Consider the following 12,529-nt stretch of genomic DNA (forward strand, 5'->3'; position numbering starts at 1 on the left):
GTTGAGCCAACCCCGAGGCTCGAGCCTGGTTCCCCAGCTCCAAAGTCGTCAGTGGTCGTTACGCCACATTCTTTCCCCATTTTGAAGGCGACGAGTTCAGTGATGTCCTCACAGGTATCAGTGATGCTTCCCCAAGCTAGGACAGGCTGCAGAGTGACCTTGAGCACAGGGAGTCCTGCAGCTGAGTGACAGGCACAGCCCCTCGTGGTCTGCCTCCTCTCTGATAACAAGCCTTTGCAATACAAATAGGTCTCGCATTTGTGAGTTAGAGCTATTGATGTTGTAAATGACAATGTTTTTTACTAAACATTTTTTTGGGAGTGAATCTATGTGGTGTGGAGTGTTAATAGGTGAGTTGGATTGGAAACGTTAGTTGTAGAATTGTCTAATTGTGTGGTGTGGAGTGGATTTGTGTAGTGGTAAAGTGAAAGACAAATAGATACCTATTTAGTGACTGATTTGTAGAAAGTGAAACCAGAAAATCAGGGATTAAACCTGGTTTCCCCCTTAACCTATTTTTGTCATCCTAGGCAAATATTTTATTCATTGATCTTCCTTTTACTTCATTAACACATATGAAATCACCTTCAAATACGCAAGTTCAGAATAGGAGCTGTAAAAAAACATATTGTGTCTGATGTAAATTGTTCGTAATGTTGCTCTAGCTAAAAGAATGTGAGACACAGTCTACTAACTTGTCTCTTAGTTCACTAATGGCACTGTCACCCGGGTGTGGTGGGAGTGGCGAGAGGTATGTTTTTAAGTTCATGTTTAAAAACTTTTAGTAAGTACCTCTCAGTCAGGCGATGTGGTCAAAGCTTCCACATGTTAAGGCAATAAATGTCTACATTTTGAAGAGGCTTTATCATCTCTTATGTGAGGTTTGTCACATACTTGGGAAATGTTTTAAGGGCTCAGCTCCTGCATCGACCCGTGGCTCTGCTTTCCCTGTTAATGTGTTGCCTCACCCACCTCTAATAAACCACAACTTTCAATTCAAATATTTGCTCAGGGTCAGACAATTTGGTCAAGCAGCATGTGGATTAACATTTCACAAGGAACCCCACCTCTTATTGTGTAGCTGTGTTTGTAAATTCCTCACTCAATGTTGCTATTTGAACACTGATTTTATGTGGCAGTGGTGAGCATTGACTCGCTTTCAAATGTTCAGATCACAAGAATCTTGCAAACTGAGAAAAACTGTTGTATTTCTATCTAGGACCCTAATTCGATATTTCCAATTTATGCCCTTGTATGGCTATAATAAATAATATCCTTATAAAGGCATAAGATTCATATCCATATTTAGCCGTAGCCCATGCAGTCCAAATTAAGCAAGGCTACTTCCCCAGACTCCTAGAAAGTACAACCAGTTATCTAAACAAACCAAACCTCCAGCAACCTGGGAATTCCCCATGCTTTTGTTTTGATTTGTCCTAGAACTCCTGCGAGCACTGAAAAGAACGGCCAGTTCTTAGTGACATCTTTTATTGACATCTTAAGTCCAACCTTACGTCAAACCCGGCACCTTTGAGGTATAAATATACCAACGTTGCCTTAAGCAAACACACGGTGGTTTGGAGCAGAGCGGCTATCTACTTGCCCGAGAGCCCAGCTGATGCGAGAGCCCACGGACACCGCCCCTCCCTTTTGACGCACTGAGAAAGACGCTGTCTTTTTCTCCAGCCGAGAAAATCCAGCTCCGGTGTTTCCAGCCGCCCTTGCGGGTTGCTGGGATATCGAGTCCTGAGAGAGAGATACCAGACCTCCTGCATTCTATTACCCAGGTACGGAGCTGACTAAACCCTTAAAGAGAATTCTTGATTCAGATTCTTGGCAAAACCAACTTAACTTAAACTGCTACTTACTTACTCCTTCCCACGTATTAGGCTTAGGTCAAGTACACAGGGGTAGGCATATTTAGAAGCACCAGTTGAGTACGTTAGTCAATGTTTAATGTATGAACATATTTTATCTATTTTAAAGTATCATATGGCTAAGAAACCATATCAATGCTTTTACAGTATTATTTAATAATATTCCTTTTACTGTACGCACTTTACTTTACTATAAGTATTGCAATTGTGGCAATTCATTTCTCTTGCATGAGAAAGAAGACTGCTCAATAAATAACACCTTTTATTGAAAACGCCCGTCTCTCTATTCTCTGCACTCTGGTGAAACTAAGTATGCACAATTGACTGAGTGAAATAGCTGTCTATTGTTTTCACACGACTCTAGAGATACACTCTTATTCTTGGGGAGCAAAGTTGTCATGTTATATGGTTGTCAGAAGCTAATCCCTTCTTGTCTATCCAGGGAAGTTAAACTCCTCCTTGTTTACTCAAGAAGGTTTCTAGTGACCTCTGAGCTAGCTGGCAAAACTAATAAGGTCTAATATAGTCAGTAGAGACCTAGTCGACCTCAGTCCTACGTCTACACTGCTGTTTATATTATTCCAGCGCGCAGAGCCTATTGGGAATATAGGAACTACACTACATGGCGCCCAATGTTTGGTAAGGCGATAAATCTAACGCAAGACGTTAGAGTAACTCAGTCGTGCTTTTTCACACAGACCCTTTTCCCGTAAAAACTCCAATAGACGTCTGGAGTGGGTAAAAGGTTAAAATCCGCTGGAACTTAGTAGGAAGAGATTCCTATGTATTAGTTTTGGTTTAGTCAACGTTGAAGGATACAGTGTTCCAAAATATTGTGCACCTAATCTTTGTTTCCCTTGAAACTAGATCTGCAACAAAAACCTTTCTGTCAGTAAAATGGTGAAAAGTGACGATGAAACGGAGAGAGCTAGAATAGCAGCTCAACTCCTAGCGGATGACACAAGTCTCCAAGAAAATGACCCGAATGCTATACTCATTCCGGTCAACATAAGAAGAACTATAACTATTAAACTTATAGAAAATGGACTGACATCACGAGGTGGTACAGTCATATTCGTCGTAGAGGCCCATGAATATCGGCAGACAGAGGTATTCTATTCATGGATAAACTTCCCAGCAGCAAACACTGTAACAAAAGAATTCCACTATTACAAAATAGAGGAACCTCCGGATGAATACACTCCTTTCGAGGATTTTGAAATCCCACTAAATTACCAAGAGCACCTGCTCTGGTTTAAAGGCGCCCTAAAACATCAAAATCCCATCACCAGGCTCGGTCCACTAGGTAGACCAGGAGCAATGTGGCCGGTTCTAGCCAGCTACACACCACATCCAGACATTGATAAAATGTCAAACAAAGAACTCTTAGTTAAAATAAAAGAATTAACAAAGGCATATAGAGAGTTAGTTCAATTGGCAATGGAGGATATAACTTACCTCCAGAAATTGAAAGAAACAGATATAGCAGAACAACCATTTGCACTTGCCAGAATCATAGAAAACTCCTATGAAGAACTAGGAAGAGATAGCTTGTGTGGGAAACCAGTAAAACCCAACTAACTGAAAATCCTGAAAAAACATTTAATAAAAATAACCTAAATACTCCAAAAAAGAGTTGTGATGGTAATAAACGATCCACTCCAAAAGAAAAAAGATTCCAGTCCAGAGGAAGGTCTCCTCAATGGAGAGAAAGATCTCCAGACCGAGGAAACAAGTCTCCCCAGAGGGAGCCCTCTGAGAAAAGATACAACCTCAGAAATAGGGATAATTTGAAAAAACCTGATAGATATCAAGATATTGATACACGTCCCTCTCGATCTTTTCAGACTTCCTCGCAGAAATGGGAAAGAAGAGGACGGTCAGAACACAGGGAAGAGCACGTCAAGTCCAAAGACAAGGAACCTGCTCATCAAAGTAAAAAAGTACAATTTCCAAGAAAGAAGGTAGCCAGTATTAAAATAATTAAACATGCCGAGGATACTGAGGACACCACTGAAAAACGGAGAGTGGGCCCAGACAATGCTAGACAGCGCAGCAGCAGTGACCATAGCTCGCAAGATCCTGATGAATCTTCTGGAGACAGTGGACACGAATGAATACATTCAAATGGAAACTGCAGACACCAGAGTTAGCAAACCTCATAAAATATACGAAATAACATTGCGTATAGAGGGAGATAAGACTAGGAAAGTAAGGGGTCTCTTTTGGGATAACCTTTCAAAACGCTATGACATCCTTTTAGCTGAGAAAGACTGGCCACCAGAGTTTGTCAGGGAGTTCCCTCATGGCGAAGAAATGATTATGCCTGTCTTCTCAAATCATATTTCAATTTATAAAAAATCCATATATGCAAGAAAATGGGCAGTGGCACAAGCTCAGGCATTATATAAAAATCATGTCGGATGGGATGAGGATTCTCCTCCTCACAAAATCCAGTTAAAAAGTCAAACCACTGCAAAATTCTATTCATGGATAAACTTTCCAGCAGCAAACGCTGTAACAAAAGAATTCCACTATTACAAAATAGTTAAACAAGAAGCTGAAAAGCAAGTCAGGGAGATCTTAGATCAACTTGAGTACCAGGGGGTGATTGAAACATGCACCTCACAAATGAACAATCCTTTATTTCTGGTCTCCAAGCCAGACAATTCATATCGTCTAGTTTTGGACTACAGACACTTAAACTCCTGTTGCAAAACATTTGCAGTACAAAACTCCCACAGTGCAGCACTAATGAATAACATCGTGCGGAAAAAATACAAAACGACATTAGACATCTCTAATGGATTCTTTTGTCAAAACATTGCACCTGAGAGCAGGTATTTGACCGCGTTCTCAATAATGGGGTCGCAAAAACACTTCTGTCGACTCCCACAGGGATTCAAGAATAGCCCAGGATTATTCTCAGCAAGGGTAACAGAGTTACTACAATTATATGATGATGAGGCATTATCTTATGTCGATGACATCTATCTCACAGACGATGACCTGGAGACTCACTTGAAAAGAGTGAACACCATAATACTGGGGTTTGCAGTTGAGGGTTACAAATTCAACTTTAAAAAGTCACGAATTGCCCATCTAACTGTCCTGTTTTTAGGATATGAATTATCAAGTGAAGGCAAAAGCCTAGCAGACAACTTCTTAGAGAAGTGCGCTGTATTCCAAGCACCAAAAACGCTGAAGAATTTACAATCAATACTAGGTTTCCTGAATTTCGGAAGAACATACATTCTAAATTATGCGGAGAGGGTTAAACCTCTCTATGAATTTATAAATCCTGATTTCAAACCAATCAATTGGACTCAGAAACACACAGAAATGTTAAGATCATTGCAAACAGACATGTTAGCTAAAACAAAATTGCAAACTCGCGAAAACATACGCAACCTTGTAATCTGAGTAATCCCAGGAAGATGCGGAGTCTCGTACCTAACCTCTAATGAGGGAGAAACGGTACCAATAGCTTACAAATCACACTTGTACACACAAGCTGAAATAGAAATTTAGTTCTACTGAAAAAATTCTAATAGCGGTTCAAACTGCTGTAGCAAAAGAAAGAGCCCAAGCGCAAGGCAGAAGAATAACTGTTTTAACAGCAGAATCAGCCCTTGAGGAATTAACAAGTCCACGCAATTTAACTGCTGTGGCATTAGATCCGAAATGGATACAATGGGAAAATTATCTTGCTACAGAAGACGTGATATACTATTTTGACCCGAAAATGAAAAAACGAGAAAATCTAGAATATGAAGAAGAATATCCTATGCCAATCGAAATTCTGCCTCTCGAACAGTACACATGTATAATCTACATGGACAGATTTGCACAACACTACGATGTAGAGAAAAAATCCTACAACGCAGCGTGCGCGATTGTTAAAGGTCGCTGGCGCTTTGGTAAATTCAGACCAATAGTCACCAAAACTGAATCACAGAGAAACTGATCAGCTCAGCGAGCTGAAATAAGATCTTTAAAGATGGCGCTTGAAAATGCCAATCGTGAATTCCCGACACTAATAGTGTGCGATTTGCAATTCTGCGTAAGGTCTTACAAAAATGACTTGCAGAACTGGGTTCAAAACGATTACAAAGATGACACAGGTGCCACAATAAAGCATAACAAGCTTTGGGAACAGGTAGTTCATTTACAGAAAGAACTACGAAAGACTCACGTGATACATACACTGAGTCATCAACGTGATGGCGTTCACATTGCAGGGAATTCATTGGCTGACACAGCCACAGCGGAAGCAGCTCAACCGGCTTCCGTAGCCACAAAAAAACGTTCAGAAAAATACACATAGACGGAGAAACCATGCTGGTGGTAAAAGCGCCTTCAAAAGGCGACTATGCAGCATTACCTGTGAACTATCCACTCAATAATACATACATAATTGATGCAAACTCCGTTCCTTTTGCTCAAATCCCTGGAGTGGGGGATAGAGTAATTCCAAACACGAACAGGAGAGTCTTCTTGATTGAAGTGGCACACATGGGTGAAGGTCCAAGGCACCAAGAGATCAAGGAATCTCTTAAAGAATTACAATCAGAATACTGGTGGCCGGGGATGAGCCTGCAACATTACAGATTTGCAATGGGCTGTCCAAACTGCAACAGAGATCGCAGTCGTGAACCGACCGGAGTATTGCCAGGACCCTTTTATTAGAAAGCATCAGGCTATCTATATGCAGAAATCCAGCCGGAGAAATGCGTCCCCATAATATTTAAGACTAGATTCACTTAAAATGCAGAATCCAGCACTCGGCTGACGCCAGAACTGTTATACAAAGATTTGCGATTCCTTATCAGCACATACGCAATTGGCATGCTAAATTCTGACCAGGTTCCTCCGTTTAGCTCTAGGGCTTATAAGGAGGCCATGACCAGCATGGGCATTGCATTGCGGTACTCTTGTCCCTTCCATCCTGAGGGAAATGCGGTAGTGGAAAGAAAAAACCGGGACATAAAGCAATCTATAACGGTGAGGGTATTAGGTTCGGGTGATGGGTGGGGCCAACATTTAACAAGAGTCCAACGTAGTCTTAATAATCTGCCAAGAAATTCTCTAAAAGGTCTCAGTCCGTACGAACTATTTTTCGGTACTAAAATGCACATTAAGGATCTTGATAGTCACACTTCAGTGGTAGAAGAAAAATCCTTTGATATCAAAGACCGTTTGGCTGTTTTACAGGACTTAAATGAAACAAGAAAAAGCCTGAGCAACATAAAGTTAAAGCAACAGCCAACAGCCACTGAAGAAAAACCACCTGTCCCAGCAAGGCCTGTCTGGATTCCAAAGATTGGGGATCTGGTCAGAGAGAAGATGGCGGTGAAGAAGGAATTTGGGCCTTCTTACAGAAAAGCAGTACCTGTCTTAGCTGTCAGCGGAACAAGATCAGTTGTACTACTGCCCCTTGCTGGTAAAAAGGAGAACCGAGTTGTATCCATCGACCTGGTAAAACCACAATCATGTGGCCAATAATAAGTAGTGGGCCCAGTGGACTCCCAAGAAATAGCAGCATACCAATATTTGCTACAATCCAAGAGGTTCAAACTGAGAGACTAATCACATTCGATAAACCTGCAGTGAATAAAAAAGGACTATGCAACATAGCCATGGAACTTATGCCTCTTGAAACCCAAATTGCAACTGTTCGTCAAGAAACACCAGTCTACAACGATGTAGCCTCAGACTAAGCTGATGAAAAAAAGAAAGATCCAAAAGCAAATGAAAATTCGGAAGCAATTCCAACAATTGACAGAACTGCATCTGGCTACTTCATCAATTTCGATGACTTTTCTGCAGATCCAAGCGAGCCTGAAGAAACGCCAGCAACAAAAACTTTCAAAGACAAAGTGACTGACCTCTTTCATCAACTAAAAGAAACCTATCTGATTTCTCCATGGATTGAATTTTGGATTGTGTTAGGTGTACTTTTCCTCCTGCTTTGGCTCATTATGGTTCTCTGTTTGGGACAATTCATTGAAGGAAAATACAGTACAATGGACACAGCAAGCCAGAACATCAACTTGGTCCTAAAGCCTCACGCATCCTCTCACATCGAGAAAAGAGAACTGTCATCAGTGAACATCACAGCCAATCCAATACCCGGTGGGGTAGCATGGGACAGAACTGATTATGACATTTTTGGCCCGATTGAGCTCTTGAAATATCCACACCAGTTTAAGGTTTCCTTAAGTGACTTTGTAACACCAAGTACTTTTTCTGATGATTGGGACTTGAAAATATTAATAATATGATGTCAGATTTAGTAATGTCAGCCAAATTCACAGAACATGATTATTTACAGGGTTCATCAAATTATGAAGAAATGTATTGCTACAATCATTTTGGTCATCACTATTTGCATAAATCTGCTCAACCTAGAAATGTTTTTAATTATAACCAATGGGAACATTGTGCAACACCGCCTAAAAGCAGCTCGAAAACATTTTATGAGAAATTCCCATACTTCTCAGGGTTTAACACAAGTGATGCAGAAACGTTTTATTTTAAAATGTCAAATAAGACAGGTATGAAAACAATGTTGACAAATACTAAATTGATTTATTCTGAAACATTTTATGAAAAAATTACTACATTTGGTTTTGAATTCTGAAAAAACAACATTGAAACAAAAACCATCTGGGGTACAAAAGAATGGCAGGTCCAAGGTTTAGAAGCATTATTTAGAGCCTGCATGATCCCAGAACAAATAATATTCTTGAATGACACCATTCAACAGACTACTTGTCTTGGCCTAGCTAAGATAAAAGACTTAAACAAACAGTCTATTCCGAAGCCCATACCTGATAGTAATAGCACTACAGATGTGGAGATAGACGTATCCCATATTTTATACCAAAACAGAACACATCCTGATTGGAAAAAATGGTTGATGTGGCCCACAGACACAAATAACTGTCAAGATAGATTCCTGAACAAAATGACCAGGCCAGACCCAAGATATACCCAGAGACAACATCCAGGGATAGTTACAACATACAGCGTAGGGAAACTATGCCTCGAATGGCCACAAAAATCCACACTGGCAGAAATTAGGCAACACTTGACTTTACTTAAAGACGGTGCTGACTTGCGTGATTTCATTCTGGGACCACGCAAACAGCCTCAAAAACATTTCATAGCGGCCGGTATATACGCTGCATACAACGAGGCTTGGAAAGTAACACAAATTGAAACAGCAGAAAAAATACGAGAAATTGATCGTATTCATTTGGAAAAATCACTTTCTGTTGTGGACAATGGGTTAATGACTCTGTCTTCCAGAATATATTCACTGGACAGTATTGTATCATCTGCTATTGATATAATAGAGCAGGACTTGCTAATGCTACAACATGGTCAGTCCCAATTGCGTTCTATTGTACAGCTTGGCTGGACGTTGCAAAATCTGCGTTCAGGCTACGTGCCATGGCGTTTAATCAACACAACGTCATTATTCTCTATCTTTAACCTTACTGATAAACAAATCAGTTTGGCACAAAAAGGAGCAGACTATACGATTCTGAGCATTGAAAAACTTGAGAGATTACCATTGACAATGTCAGAAAGACCTGTCATTGAATGGATAATACACAGAATAATTACAATTCCGATAACAACTTTCCAGTTTAAATACTGACAAAAGTATATACCAGCGGGCCAGTATGAAAGGTTGGGTAAAGGGTACATCAAGTCAATATGGAAATTACCTTATACACACAAATGTTATAGTGAAAAGAAAAAGGAAGTATTTCTTAGTGGTGATTATTGGATCGGTTCCCCTGACATCTCATTGTGGACAGAGGATGTATCCCACTTATGTTGTACGCTATCAGACCACAACCCGGTAGTTTTGACCCTCAAATTACCACACTACCCCCCACCTCCATTTAGCTGGAGGTTTAATGGGAAAGCATTGCAAGATCCTCTCTATACAGAAAAGATTAGGAAAGCTATCATAGAGTACTTTGAGTTGAATGTGGACTCTGTGGATGACCCTGGACTGCTATGGGAAGCATTCAAGGCCAATATAAGGGGTATCTGTATTTGTACGAATGCAGGCATTCTAAAAGACTTACGTCAGCAACTAATTCAACGAGAGAAACGAATAGGAGACCTAGAATTGAACTATAGTCAAACAAGTGACCCCTCTTAATTGGGAGAAATACGGACACTTATATCGGAATATCAAACACAAGCAGAGGAAGAACTCCGCTACATATCCAAGCGACATGTAGCTCGAAATTATGGGTAGGGAGGCAGGCCAGGGGCAGCGCTAGCGCACAAAATATGCACGCCAAGACCGCCTCCGGTGATATCGGCTGTTAGAGACATTGGAGGCACATTGACACACGACACACAGGGTATAATGACGGCATTCATGCACACAATTGGCACCCTTTATACAAAAGAAGATACAGCTACAACCGAGGAAATTGCGCAGTATTGCGATGACATTGCACTCGCCTGGCTATCAGACGATCACAGAGCCTTCCTCTCTTTACCCATAACGGTCGAAGAGATCACAGAAATCATCCAGTCCCTGCCTAATAAAAAAGTATTTTTTTTAAAAAGTATTTCTTAGTGGTAACAATTGTAAAAAATCACTAAGCGGTACACTTCTGTGTCAAGGTATTAACTTGCATGGGGCCTGTGAAGGGTCTTCGAATAATCTTTCATGTCACCTGCACGGCACTCCTGCAACACAGATAGAGCCATTCTTTAGACAGCTTTCCAACGGCAACTATGTTCTAATAAATGACCACAGCTGTTGTGGCATGGTGCCAGGAAAAGCCTATCTCGTGAGCGTTAGTTCCATGGTCACTTGCTGTATGCAAGTATTGCATCCAAACAGCACTCCAGACATGGAGGCGGCAATATGGCCTTATTTGAATATCTCTTCTATTCGAATTGATACTTTAAGCAGAATGAAGTCTATTCTTTTACAGACAACTGTGCCTTTGACCTCGTCCAAAGAAACGTATGATATGCAAGTTGCAAGGACAACGGCAGAGATACATTCCCTATTATCAACAAATTGCCCCGTGCATTTCGTGAAATGTTAAGCCAAATTTTAAACATGTCTGATACCAGTGGCATCGCACATGTATTTAAGACAATTTTTTCGGGACTGTTAACACCCTTCGAAACAGTTCTGGGCATCTTTCCTAATTTGTCCATTCTGTCTTTGGCGGCCTACCTCTACTTCTGGGACTCGTGGCAGGAATTTTATTTTTGATCCTTCTGCTTCGATATGGCAAGCCAAGCCGCAGACAAGATTGTAGCAACGATGGAAGAAACGATCCTAGCTATACGCTATCGGGACCGCATAACTAAAGTCTTCGGATTAGCCCGGCTAAGAGATCTAAATATGACCTGGTTTCTTTCATTCAGACCAATCTGGCAAAATTGCATCTTACCTGTGCTTCGATGTATACTATGCGGAAAAGAATGCGTGTTGGACGTCTGTCTTACACTACCATCAGCAGTACCAATGGATACAGATACCTTGCTAAGTCCTGTAACGGCTCATGCATCGTGTTGTCCCCAGCGGCTACCTATTCTGATGACGGCATTCATTGAGACTTCACCACTACGAGTATGTGGCAGTGGAGTACGAGATGAGAGCAGCATCACACAGGTACAACCTTCTGTGAGCATTGCTGATCCTGACATCGATGATAGCAATCATTCTCACACATGCACTGTTTCGGCATTTTCAAACTTGGTCGAACTTTCACCTGATGTTGTAGACCAATTTTTTGCGAGTCTGTCTGATATGATGTTCTCCCCTGAACAACGAGAATAACTTTTTAAAGCAACGAGCACACAGCGTTCCCTGAACTCTGAATTTGGCCTCCACCTTTATTAAACAAAAGCTACTGAAAACATTGGGAACTATTTTTCCCCTGAAAGTGAATTTTTTTTAAAAGTAGAACTATTCTTAGAGAACAGAGCTTCTATTTTTAGGAACTCTAGAGACAATATTTTACCTCAGCCTCTAGCACATGTACAGCATTTGTATTAATATGTGATGGAATGGTCTCGACCTTCTTTTCTGTATTCAGAGCCATTTCATGTGTAAATTTCGCAATTCATTCAGCTGATATATATATATGCATTTTTAACTGAATGATACAACTGCTTGAAAAGCGTACAGTACCAATACTCATTTTCGTGTATTTACCATATACCATTTCAAATGCGATTATGTATTTTGGGGTGGGTTGGAAAACACACATGCATCGTTATATGTTTACTATTGCTTAGTTTTAGTAATGATGGACATTAAATCGTGGAGTGGGTGTTGTATATCTATCTAGGACCCTAATTCGATATTTCCAATTTATGCCCTTGTATGGCTATAATAAATAATATCCTTATAAAGGCATAAGAATCATATCCATATGTAGTCATAGCCCATGCAGTCCAAATTAAGCAAGGCTACTTCCCCAGACTCCTAGAAAGTACAACGAGTTCTCTAAACAAATCAAACCTCCTCAACCTGGGAATTCCCCATGCTTTTGTTTTGATTTGTCCTAGAACTCCTGCGAGCACTGAAAAGAACGGCCAGTTCTTAGTGACATCTTTTATTGACGTCTTAAGTCCAACCTTACGTCAAA

Source organism: Lissotriton helveticus, chromosome 1_1 (assembly GCF_964261635.1).
Source record: "Lissotriton helveticus chromosome 1_1, aLisHel1.1, whole genome shotgun sequence".
In the NCBI taxonomy this organism is placed as follows: domain Eukaryota; kingdom Metazoa; phylum Chordata; class Amphibia; order Caudata; family Salamandridae; genus Lissotriton; species Lissotriton helveticus.